A 13,872-nucleotide genomic window follows, 5' to 3' on the forward strand; every position below is an offset into this window, starting at 1 on the left:
CCTGCATCTATCAAAATCTGTGTAATAAATGCTATTGTACAATTCACATCGTCCAGTGGAAGCTTTGGCTTGCATTAAGCTTATCCTTATTTCTACCCCCTCTTTCCAATATGAAACAGTAGAACAATTACTCTTCAGTTTATGGTGCTATAGTCTTGGAGCTGAACTGCCTTTGCACTATACCATCCAGCAATCATGCAATCACACTTCGCTGTGAGTTTAATAGGTTTACACACCTTTGCCGCTACTCCGTGCATTTAAACTGGCGGTTCTGCTGATTATTTACACACAGGAACATGCTTTTTATCTTCCTATCAAGAGACCAACAGATCCTGCTACTGTGTGTAAACTGAGCTTATAAATGATATCTTCAATCTCTTTTAGAGTCTGGAAAGCAGGGCAGCCAAGGATAAAATGGGGATTGTGTAATAAAATGACATTTATGTAATACATTTTAAGGGAATCACCTACAAAGCTGATTTTATCGACAGGAGATTAAGCGGTACCATCAATCCTGAATATTTAGAAACTATATTTAAACTACTGCCGCAGAGAGAGCATGAATAGCAAAGAAACACCACACAACATGGCCTTTTGAAACACAATCTGAGAACAAAAATAATTGATATACAGTTTTAGGGCTGCACCTCTCTACACCAAGTTCAGATGAAGGAGACATTTGTATTATTCTTTTTTTTTAATCACACAGATTGTGTCACCTTATGGTGCCCTGTATCATATTCAGTCACAATTTTTTCTTGTTGTTTTGCGGTGAGCAATGCTTTGAATATTACACACTGTTAATGCAACGGTTGCAGCTGAATAAAGGTAGCGATGCATTACAGCTGCTGGGTTTATGTTACAACCAAAAATATATATTTAGATATTGGCAATAGAGGTTTCTAAAAAAAACACACACACACAAAACCCAACAACAACATTTTTTTGGTTTCGTATTTCCTCAGTAAATAGTCAGAGCAGCATGTGACTATTTGAATGTCACTCTGAATTTGAGCTGATCACGACACCGCATCTCCAAAGAGACAACAAGACTGACACGGAGAGGTAGACAGGTAGTGTCAATGCATTTTAGAGATTAAAACTAATTATAGATAATAAAAACAGAAACACTTATGCTGCTTGCTTTCTTACACAAGATGTAACTTCAACTGAAATAACCTTTTATTTTCATGGTACTGAAAAAATATCTTGCACAAATGCAATCTTATGTGGAAGGGATTTCTGGGATAATCAAATCATAGTAGGTCAGTTTTTGGAGAATGTTTACATTGATCCATTAGGCTTGATCTATTGTAAGGTAATCACTGTCAGTTTTAATGTGCTGGTCAGCTCACATTTGCTGTGTATTTGTACAATTCAAAAGTGATCAGATTTGTGAGGGGATGAATGTACTATAACCCACTACTGTGTGCAGATGTTGTAGTTTGTGTGCTCTATGGTAAATAAGTACATGTCCCATAACTTGCAGACACACGTGTAGATAAAATATATAAATACAGTTGAACAGGTGGTGTTAAACTAATGCAAACATATGATGTTTTGATAAATGTACAGGGTTACCGTCAGCTGCTATCTTTATTTATACTACAGGTATTTTAAATCCAAGGTGAAAAGTATTAGGATATGGTTGCATTGCATACCAAAAACATTTGTAGTCACAATGCTCTGTGGGGACATATGAGAATACTGAATATATTAATAAAGCTGAAGAGTAACTCTTAGCAATTTGGGTTTCAGAAACCACACACACACACACACATGCAGAAAAAAGAAAGAAAAATAGTAAGATCAACTAGCTGATAAAAAAGATGGTATTTATTTCTTCTTTCTAATGAAGAAATCGCGTTGTTTACCCTAGCATACACCGTCTCCACTAGACGCACACTAACAGATAGGGACACACTGTTCCAAACACAGGCAGTTTCATAATCATATGGCACACTGAGGCACAGTCACGTAGACACACTTAACTCTTTCCTGGGTTTGGCACCTCTCCATAAGCAGCATAATGCAGAGAAGGCATTAACAATACATCATTAATAGAGCATTAATCAAGGCTTCTTCACTCTGCCTGGCCCTGACACACACTCCAGACAGGCCTTGTATCACTGCTGGGGAAGCTTGCTGCTAAAACCATCCGCATCCTTTGAGAAGTCTCAGGCGATACAGTTATATGAGCAAGCAGGCAGCAGGGACTGCAGCTGTCATGCCTGTGTGAATAGTACATCAGGGCTTCACTAACACGTCCCTATCTGTCCAGCTTTGGTTTCATGAAGTTAATTCCCCCCTCTTACTGGAAAGCCCCCCAAAAAAACTACCTTTCCAGAATGCATATGGTGATGTGGATCACTTGTGTAGAAGATTGTATTTCAGTGTCAGCCACATTTAAGGGAATATCAACAACACTAAAAATAGCAGGACTAATCAGAATATGAACTTTATAAACACACATTAACTAACAACACTGCTCTGCTCCTCTTCAACCACTGCAGTACACTCTTAGCTTTGTGATTGGACGATAAAGTTTAGTTACTAGGTGTTGGAAGATGTACAGGCCCTTCCTATTCGATTTCCATCAACGCTGACAGCGCAATTTTGTCCTCTACAGAGTACAGGACTTCTAGTACAATCCGTTCCTGGCCGTGGGGAGACTTGTCACGTTAGTTTTGGTAACAATGTGTTCGTTCATAAAGTCCCTTACACGTTACCGATAATTGTGCATTAGAGCAGGTCCGGAACATGACTAGCTTTTTAGAGGATGACGGGGCTAATCCACTTTTGTCTGCATCCCGTGTGACAATCTTACTAATGCAGACGCATTATTAAACAGTGAAAGTCTTCTACCTCAAATCACTCGCTCTCCTGGCACATCATAGTCAATCACCCTGCCCTCCCTCTTTTTGAGCTTTCAAGGTGGATGGAAAAAGAAGTGAATTCACATACGCTTCAAGGTCAAGACCCAGAAGTAAGACAGGACATAAAGACGTTGTGTGAATTTTAAAAAGTGCGTTTTTAACTCTGTATAAGGTGTCCATTAAAAAAGGAAGCACAAAGTCAAAGTTGCAGTGCAATGGACAGTTTCTTATAAAACCAACAGTAATTTGCCCTGTCTCGCCATTCTGCTTCATATACAGTTCACTAATTGGCCACGTCACTCAATTAGATCATGTCTGTAACTGTAATCAAATTTCAGACAATATCCTGCGGTGGTTGTCTTACTGTCACACAGGCCTGCCTCTGCTGTGACACAAAGTGATATTGACTGAAAGCACATGTCTGAAAGGTCAGGTTTCTGCCCGAGTTCCTGTGTGAGCTGCTACCAACTCGGGGCTTCCTTCAGGGCCGCTGGGCTAGGAGAGCAGCTCGGAGGACTTTCACTACACACCTTTCCCAAGTTCCCTCAGCTGCACAATTTTCACTGCTGCAGTCTTCGTGAAGACAGACTACTTCTCCTTTCATTTCCCTTGAAATGCCCTTTTTTAAAATTGTATCCACATAAAGTTATTTCAGTAACAAAAGTGTTTAGATTTTTTGTCTGTCAGCATAACATTCCCATTAGACTCCCTGCAACATCCACTGATTAAAATTCATGTAGGGCTTCTTGTCAATTTTAGTTACGATTATTGACAGATATGATATTGATGCACGAAATATTGGTAAAGTATTGGTTGTCGAAAAAATTAAACCGTGTACATCTGCATTTTCTTGCTAAATCAAATTTATAGTTGATAAAATTGATCAAATGATAACGAGAACATTTGTTTACATTAATAGCTTAAAAGTGAACAAGTGAGTCCTAAACGTGCTTACTGTACTTGGAGAACACATTAGAGTCCGACCGATACATGGTTTTTGGGTCTGATACCGATACCCATAATTGGGAAGCTAAATTTCACGATTACCGATATATCAGCTGATATTTACGTGTTTTTTTTTTGTTAGCATGCATAACAGACATTTTCTATCATGGATCCCTCAAATCTCTCCCTGTCAGAGAGAAATTGTTCTTTCAGTTTCACCATAAGTAAGCACCATAACCATGTTAAAAAATAATGGTAAATAATTATAATAACGACCGTAAAACCAAATAAACGTATTTATTTATTGTCTGAAGCCTGACGAACGATTTAATGTTAATTAAAAAAAATATTTTGCCAATAGTTTGAGAAAATATATCGGTGCATTATTGGTGAATATGTGCCAATACAGATATTCCTGTAAAAGGCTAATATCGGACAATAATATCGGTGCTCCGATATATCTGTCGGGCCCTAGAACACATCATCTCATGAGCCACACCATGTTTCCAAGCTCTTAAGGGCCTTCATCTATGAAAGCTATTCCTGGCATCAAACGATAGCTCTTCTCGGTAGCACACCATACTGTCCAAATGCAAAGGCCAAGGCTTGGGATGAACTTTAAAAGGATGTGCTCTTCGTGAAGGGGATCCCGTTCAGATAACAGATGCTCTGATACTAACCTTTCACTTCATCATATCAGCTTTAACGGCATTCGGATCAAGCGCTCAGCATGGAAAGCATCCAGCCCTCCTACTCCCTGGGTATAATGCCAAGCATGTCTGATCGCTTTAACATCAAAATAACGACAGATCCCTGTCCTCCCCCAGCCTCCTTCCCACCATGCCACCATTCTGGCCCTGAGGGGCTCTTGGTGAAGCAGCCTGATCAGGCTCTCGTGGTGCCCTTCCCATGCGAAGCTGCTACGCAACAATCCTCAACAATTTTGCCCATCCTAGGCTCTCTACAGAACAGCTGAGTGTGGTATGTATTACCCATGAGTCACTGCCCTACAGGTGGAAAGCACCCACTGACGATCATTTTACTTTCCTTGCCACATGATCGTTCAACTATTTTAACAGCATTGTGTCTCTGTCTCCTTTTTAAATTGATCATCTATTCCTTAATTCACAGCTTCTATCTCAAAGCAACGGTCTACCACAGCACGAGAAAAGGCTATCAGCCCAGTCGATCCCCACTGCCATTCAGGCTGAAGTAACAAAGGAGCAGGTGTCCAATTTGTATTCACCGTCACACGGGAAACAAAAATCTAAATAATTTCAAACATTCCTAGACAAGAAGACTGGGACCGTTTAGTGTAAATACACAGATGACGGAAACGCATACAAATTGTTCTAGCCAATGTGGTGTGCACCGTTTAAATACTACACAGTGGTTTCATATTGATATACCAATATCCTTTTTGTACACTCCAAATGGCCATTGTAAATTGCAATGGTACATTAACTGGAAGCTGCCTCCCATATGCCAACATGGGAGACGTGTACGAGCAAGACAATATACCCCAAAACGCCCCTAGCATGCTTTACATACAACATATATTGAATATATGTGTGTCCTTCTTCCTTAAAATGATATTCTCACTCACCCTTTCGTGCTGCAAAAAAAATACATCATGACATACGTTTGATTTACAGGATTTTTGGGAATTTCCAGAATTTGTCCAAAAAAAAAAAGTAAAGGGGGGTGTTGGGGGAGAAGAAAAAAGAAAAAGAAAAATGCAGTTCACAGCTTCCTCCTTAATTTGATTCAAGCAGCTAATGCCTCAGTCGTCTCCCATTGAAGTTCTAGGAAGATGTTCTTGTCGGACGTGATGTCTGTGGGCAGTTCCTCATGAATGCTTCTCCTCTAACACAGCCATGAGACAAGTGAGCAGAGAGGAGGGGGAGCAAGCAATACTACATCGCTGGTCGAAACCCAGCCATTTACAGAAAACTTGGAAAAGACGAGAAAATCACCAAGGGGTTTGAGAAGTGATTTTCTGTTAAAAGCCTGGTATTTAGAAGAAAGGGGAAAGTTTTGACCCACAGCATGCTGTTGTCTCTATAATGACTACCAAAAACACATCCCTTCCCTTCTGCTTTGAAGGCCTGTTCCCGTTAAAACTAAATGAGCCACTGTCTTAAAAATATAGAGCAAAAGTAAAAAGTATCTCAGACATGATTTAATATATCAAGCACTGCAGACACATCATAAGTGTACAAAAACAACCTGCGTACAGAAACAAATAAATCAGAAGGGAGAGTAGTTTAATCTATCACTGAATGCCAATCTAAAGCTTTGTTTATGGTTTTAGTAAGTCCATGTTTGCAAGAATGTCAAAACATAAAAAATACATAATCAAAATAACTAACTCATATACAGTCAGAAACTTTATTTTAATACAAAAATAACACCACATCAGCTGCTGGTTCTAATTTTACATCTTACATGTTTGTATTTAATTGTGCCCACACTACAGCACTGCAGTATAAATCTAGTGTAGTACTGTGTTCAGTTTATGTAACATAAAAGTATTAACCCTTACAGAGAGCTGCATGTAGTGGATTTTGCACCATGAACAAGCACAAAGACATCTTAACCAAGTGGGTTAATTAGTTACATTAGAGAGAAATAAAGTAATTTTCTTGGCATATTTGATGCCTTTCATTATTGTACATTAAAACTGGATCAGTTTCCCACCATGAACAACAAATTCACCAGAGTGAACAGTGTTAGACCCAGATGCCAAGCTCAGCAGTACGTCTTCTAATGAAAATGGCTAATTGCCACAATTACTCAACTTCTTACTACCTACAGACTCACATAGTTTATTCAAACCATTGAGTCTGTGCAACTTGTAGCTCTCCTTGTGACTTTAATCCTTCTATAGTGTGTTTGTTCTATAGAGATCACCCTGTCTGGTAGTGGCTTGCGACATAAAGTGCTCCGAATTAAGTGACAGCTGGGCAGAAATCTCCAGTGTGTTCATTGCATTATACACAAAGAGAAAACGAGCAGATAATAGGTCATATTATGAAATGGGACTAAACAAACAAAAAAAATCCTTCGCAGACAGCAGACAGCACATGGTGGGTAAACCCCAGTAGATGAAATCATTATCGCATTAACTGCTACTGCAGTGTAATATACACTATTTGTCAGTGGCAGTGCAGGCTTCGAGATGATTGGCTAAAATACGGTCTGTAATCTGTTATGATCTCATTGAGACCATATTACCAGAGGGCTGCAATTATAGGCCTCAGAACTTAAGGGAGAACAATGGGGATTGTATAGGGGTACGTGGAGAAAAAAACACTGCCTTCATTTCTGACTCATTACAGTGAACAAACCGGTCTTACATCTCTGGCCACTGCCTCTGTACCAGCCAGGTATACCATTGTACAATGCCAATTGACTATGCTTGCCCAGATCCACGCTCAGCCCTACCCGATATTGTAGTTTCCTTACTATTCTTTATAAAGGACAGGCTTTGGTCCCCATGCGTCATTCTTTCTTGAGTTCCTGAGAACAGTAACCCCTGGGGCAAGAACATTGGACCTTGAATTGAGGTGCCCCACTTTAGACTGAATACAGACTCTGCCGCATCAGCAGCACAGAGTGCACACTGCACACTGCACACTGCAAGGCTTGCATGCTTGTAATATTGCAGACAGGGACGGGGACATTGCCTCTCAGAGTAGACAGAAAATAACACTGAATCATCCAATGCATTAGCTGTATATCTTCAAAACAAAAAGGAACATGGGAGATTGATTTATTTTCCTTAACTGTAACTGTAGACAATTCAACGAAGTGAGCAGGTCTTGTACATTTGAAACCAGCCTGCTTTCTGTGTGTATCAACCAGTGTGGTCCTTTTCACTCTTACTTTTCTGTAACTGTTTTTATGATCTCTGGTTTTCTGATCCCAACTGCATAGTTTATCATGCATCTTAATGGCCCAGCTTGATTAATTACATCCCATAAGCCAGCTGTAAACAAGTCCTCCCGCAGCTTCTGTGTTGAGTACACAAAAGCATCGTCGTGTTTGTTTGCATCTCCAGAACCTTAAGCCAAAAAAACACAAATGCTGTGCAGGAGAGACAATAGAGGCCGCTAAAAAACACTGTGATTTCTGCTGAAAATCAGAAAAATGTGCAAATACTTACTCCAAATCCCAGCGCAAGGAAGGAAAAACAAACAAAAAGTTGTGTTTAGCACTCAATATTAGAATATTCACAGAACAGCTGCTAATACAACATTGTTTTTACAATGTTTTGAATGTATAATGGCATCCAGAACAGGAAGCAGGGCTTATTCTGGGATAAGAAAGCGTTTGAAAACCATTGTAGCCATGATACGTTTTGATACGACGAGGGTTGGTAGCATTGTAGACTTCCAGTTTTTGAGCCTCAACAATGAGATAACATTTCATTATGATTGTGCTGTTGAAGGATTATCAGCTCAGGGAGCTATCAAAGGCTTAGTCACTCTGATTTCTCCCTGATAAAGAGTACAGATTGATGGCCGCATTAGAGCTGTGCCAACAAGCTTTTAGACTCTGCGTCCTTAGTTGCACTCACTAGCTTCTGTCAAATGTGCCTCCGGTGGCAGGTAATCCCTGAAGAGTGGACATCCAAGGATCAGCCCACTACTTCTCCAGGAATCCTGGACTTCCACCTACATATCTGAACTCTAAGAACTACTAATACTCCTGCTAATTCCTGCTCCCTCCGAGATCCCTGGATTGGCATCTTTAGGCTTCTCTGGTATTCATCGGAAAAGAAAAGAACTTCTTAAATTTCACCAGCTATTTACTTCAGTACGTTGCCGGAGTAATGAAAAAAAACATTAAAAAAACAGATCATATGACAAAATTGGCACACTTGCATATTTTACATACACAGTGCGTACATTTCCTTTATAAAATATTGTGACATACAATAATATTGTGACCCTGACAGAATACACAGATATTTGTTGCCTGTCTACAAAAATACATAGGTTAACTCTAACTGGTGCAAGCTGTCCAAATAAACATGTTGTCAGTAAGAGTTCTTAATACAATGCCAAGTTACGTTCATTTTCAATTGCAGATTCCAAATATGAAAGGTATCAAATGGAAAATAAAATACAAAAATGGTGGTTCCAGATTTTATTTATTTCTTCAGATCTCAGGCTATTGGGAATTTAAACTGGAATGAGTTAGTAAAAGGCCTATTATAAAACAACAGGGCCTTGTTTATATACCCATGCTATAACCTCAGCGGGCAGTTCTGTGGAGATTACTCATTTCCACATGGCACTGTGGAAAGCTTCTGGATCCTAATTAAATTTCATGAACATAAATTATAGTGCTCTGTTTTCCTTCTCTTTTATGTCAGTGGTGTCCAGATTGATCTCCAAGAAGTGCAGCCAGTGTTACTTCAGATATCCAAGACCATGAACATGGCAAATATGTTACACTGCGGAGCTCCTTAAAACTGACAAGGCCCTTCATTTCTGACTGTTCAGACAGACTGAGATCCAGGATGCGATGTCTCAAAAAACTGGGTTAAACGCATGAGTGTCTTGGATTTAACTACAGCAAATGTTTATCAGTATGTTTGACATTTTAAATAGATATTTTCTCAAAAACAAGAACTGAGAGTCAAGGAATGTCTCATTACAAAAACAAAGAATACAAAAGTTAAACAAAGTACAACAAATTGTATTTTATTTTTTAAGAAAGATGTAAAAGACTGTTTACTTGACATGTTCCCATTTATCGCTGAATAAAAACTGCTGGATTTCAGGATGACTTTGAAAAGATGACAACTATTTCATGTCAGCCTGATTTCCTATGACACAGAGTCTGTACTGGGACTACAGCCATGGCATGCAGCCTTGAAACTGCCATCACAAAAATCTCCCATAAGGTCTCCAGACCAATCTTTCCCTGAACCTCATTAGACAGAACAGTGTCATTCATTATAGATCAAGCCTCCCAATCTGGTAACGGGCAACACATAAAACCTCTGAACCAAGAATCGAAAACATTAAGTTGCTGCGTCTGGTAGGTAAATGATTCCCTGGAAGTCCTTCATTATATAGTAGCTGTATAAGACATAGATAAAGGCTAAACTTAACTTTAAACTCTAAATCTGAACACTCCATAAGTCATACCTGGAAAATATTATATTCTTTAAATTCTACCCACAGCATGCATATATATGTGTATAATACCAGCATACTCACATTTAAATACATATGTGTGTGTTTGAATATATATATATATATATATATATTACACACACACACAATATATATAATCTTCAAAGCACATGCAGATTGATTAAGTCAGGGAGGTTTCTGAATCTGCTATCTTTAAAAGGGTAAGATTGCTTCCAAGGAGGGATTAAAGTGAGATCAAGAGTGTGTGTGAAACTGCCCTGACTGCAGACAGAGAATATAAAAATTCAGCTGCAAAAAGATATTGCCATTTTTCATGTCTTTTATTTTCAATACTTTGTATATAATTATTAAACAATGATGTATTAACACCGTAATATGAATATATAAATTATGTTTCCAAATTGTTGTCTTTGAAAATAATTAGATATGGTGCACCATAAAATACCCAAGGTGACATAGATTGTGTTTAAATGACTAGTTATAGTTTATTAAAAATAAAATAAAAAAGCCATATCAATTCTGGAAGATACTTATCCATTGTCTTATCATCTAAAGTAATTAAAATTGTATTACAATAATACTGCTTTCCTAAAAAAACATCTCACGAGGTTAATTCAGACGCTCACACGCATGTTAATTTTTAGTTTTATAACATTAACAGCTGGTTTCCATTTCACCATGAAATATGTAAAATAACTTGTATTTATAATTTATGGATCATTGAAGTGCTGTCATAATGTTTTCAATTTACATAATTTTCAGCAACAAACACATAATTAAAAAAATGGAGAAGAGATTTATTACCATGGAGTTTAAGTTTCAAAAATCTCACACGGTTTTTGATGCAATGGTAAAAGAATAAAAATGTGTTTCTTTGTTCTACAAAACACAAACCCTCTATGAGATCATCACATTTTGAGATCATTTCTATAGCCCCTGACCCCCCCTCCCCATTTACAATACTTCAGAAGTATGGAATTTGTTCATCATTGCTGAAAAATTGCTTTCTTTTTCAAAGATAACTTTTTAAAAGAAACACAGCCAATGTATTATTAAAGAGCTGATGAAAAAAAATCTGTATTTAAATGCATCATAATGAATATATGCCTCGTGTTTTTCCTAGTTTTGAAAAAAAATGTTTAAATTGACCACAACTATTAAAATGTGAAGGAAAATGTTACACAATCATTTTTTTTTGTGCGTTTACTGTCATCGCTTATGTTCAGAAACTGATAAACAGACAAAACAGAGACAAATTTTCCCTGTGTGATTTTCATTTGTAGTGCTTCAAGTTAAAAACTTGGGCTATGCCCGTTTCAAATGATTAATCACACATGCAAACGAGCAAAAGACAGACGGATTAACTGATGATAAAGAGACATAATTGGATCCAACATAGGGTGAAAAATCATATGTGGAATTCCTTAGATTTTGGTAGGTTGGGTTAATTTTAAAAACAAAAAACAAAACTAAAAACAGCCTTAGGTCAGGATTAATTCAAAACCTCAACCCATCCTCCACATGCAAAACCCAGCAATGGGTGGCTATTTTGGGTTTGCTAGTGACTTCTTGCTTCTTCAGAATGGAAACGTGCCATGGAGTGTAGGGCTTGTAATTTGCAGGTGATTGAAGGTTTTAATTGAGCCTAGGCCGAGCAGGGAAACTTGTCTTGGTTAACAAGTATTCTTAGTCTGTTCAGACATGTTTAAGGGATTTGGGAGAAGAAGAAACCAAAAATAGTTCATAAACGACTTGTTCAACGTCTGGCCTGCCTTAGTGTAACTTGTTGAAAAGCAATTATTCAGAAATGTTTTCAGGTTAAAAATACTGCAGCATACTAACATTTTCATACGGATTGGTCCTCTGTGATTAATTAAGGCAATGTTCAGGAAGACTGTGTTGCTTCCTTTATCCAACCCCTCAAAACACTCAAATTTCCCACCCTAACCAGGATAATACAGTATGCATGAAGAAACCTTTATTTGAGTGCTGTTTTCTTACAGAGAGTAAATAATGGCAAAACTTCTTGGCACTGACTGTAATTCTAGATAACTCAACAAAAGCCATGGAAATAATGCGTCACTTTACAAAGAGGCATGCATTCTGAAAAGCATACAGAAATCTTTTGGTTCAGGAAAAGCAACATACCCGATATACTACTGGTATAACAAACTGACAACTCCGACAAAAACAGACATTTTCACTGTCTATGACATGCAATAGGATATCAATGTCTGCACATAGCACCCCCCACCCCTGCCTTCACTCTCATACAAACCCTCCATAAAAATTAAAAGGGGGGGGGTGGGGCAACAATTATTTTTCCATTCTATACAGAAACATTTCTTTAAAGGAACGTCTGTCACTTTAATTTAAAAAATACATACCATATGTGAATTCTGTGCTTGAAATCAGACTCAATTATAGAGAAGGCGGCTGTAATCATCAGGAAAAAATTAGCCAACCGTTCTCTCAGCCGCTGTTATTGGCTGGCGAGCTGAAACGGCTCTGTTTGAGGGCACCCCAGACATTCCAGCTCATAATCTTTTCCATTCCTCCACTCGCAGAAATGAAATCATAGTACAAGGCTTGTATTGTACATCTAGTTAAGAGCCTGTTTTTCTCCCTTGTACTGTACATCCACATAAGTTTGTTCTTTTGGTATATATACATAAAAACTTTTTGGAAATATGCATGTTTTTGTATTCACATTATTTCCGTTTTGCTTAGTATTTATTCCCTTTGTTCTGCCATATAATACAGAAGTCCAGACCCTTTACGGTGCTATAAATGGGGTGAAATAAGAAAGAAAGTGTAAACAATGTAAAACCACTAAAATAGTTATTATCCAACATAGCGAAGGAGCCAAGGTAGATAAAATAGAATTTTGCTTCCTTGAGTTTTTTAGGAATATACAAATGAATGAGACCTTATATTTTTTAAGATGTTTAATACTAGGCAGATGAATGTGACTAAACATGCATTACAAAAGATTTACAGCAAATATATGTACAACATCCTTATTCTGTGATCCATTTTAAATAAATAAAAAATCTAAATAACAGTATAATCTTTACAGGTATTTTCTATCAAAAGTAGGGATGTTAATGATTAATCAAAGATCGATTAATTGTCGATAAGAATTTGATCAACGGCAATTCATTTGATTGACGTAGGCCATTTCAATTTAGTATCACTAGAGGACGCTATGTAATTGTTGGAGGGAAAACTACCTGAAGCTAGAGCAGTAAAATCCAAAAAAGGATGAAGCGAACAAAAAGAACCGTGGTTTGCGATCACTTTGATTTAAAAAATGGATCATATTCACTGCAAATACTACCACCTTGCGGAAAATCTGCCAGTCATTTAAATGTAATACTCATCCAAAGATGGTGAGTCCGATTGTTTTTTGTTCTTTTTAAATATACGTTAAAACACCTTATTTTTGATTGATCTTTTGACTCCATTTCTGTTTTAAAATATAATGTTTTCATGTTTAATCCAAAAATGAGGTAAGAGCGTTGCGCTCATTTTCTGATATGTGGTTATTTGCAAGGTGTCAAATATGTCCACATCTTGTTAAAATAAAAATTGTATTTAGGAAAAAACACACATTGGAGTTTTTCTGTCATAGGCAAAACCCCCTACTTTTTTTTATAAGATGAATCGATTGATTGATCTTTAAAGATGTCAACGGTCGATTAAAGAAAAGTCTTCAAATTTGCAACCCTAATCAAAAGTACTTTGTTTTGGTCATGTTTACATCCCATTTAATGTGTGTAGAAGTTGCAGTTCTATTTAAAAATACATATAATTTTAACTAAGCAAATATGATGTCAACGTGTTGGTTAAGTGAAATAACAATCAGAATCCATCTC

At 37.5% G+C, this 13,872-nt stretch overlaps 1 protein-coding gene and 1 long non-coding RNA gene across 4 annotated transcripts in view; one reads left to right on the forward strand and one right to left on the reverse strand.

Annotated features, from left to right (window-relative positions):
• The window catches only part of LOC136758526 (retinoic acid receptor RXR-alpha-A), a 121,711-nt gene that overhangs the window by 69,536 nt on the left and 38,303 nt on the right, over window positions 1–13,872 (reverse strand). The window lies entirely within an intron of this gene.
• On the forward strand, window positions 1,018–10,042 carry LOC136758527 (uncharacterized). Its single transcript, XR_010819971.1, has 3 exons — window positions 1,018–1,073; window positions 4,649–4,802; window positions 9,205–10,042. It is a non-coding gene; the product is annotated as an uncharacterized LOC136758527 (long non-coding RNA).

This window comes from Amia ocellicauda, chromosome 9, assembly GCF_036373705.1.
Source record: "Amia ocellicauda isolate fAmiCal2 chromosome 9, fAmiCal2.hap1, whole genome shotgun sequence".
Classification (NCBI taxonomy): Eukaryota; Metazoa; Chordata; class Actinopteri; order Amiiformes; family Amiidae; genus Amia; species Amia ocellicauda.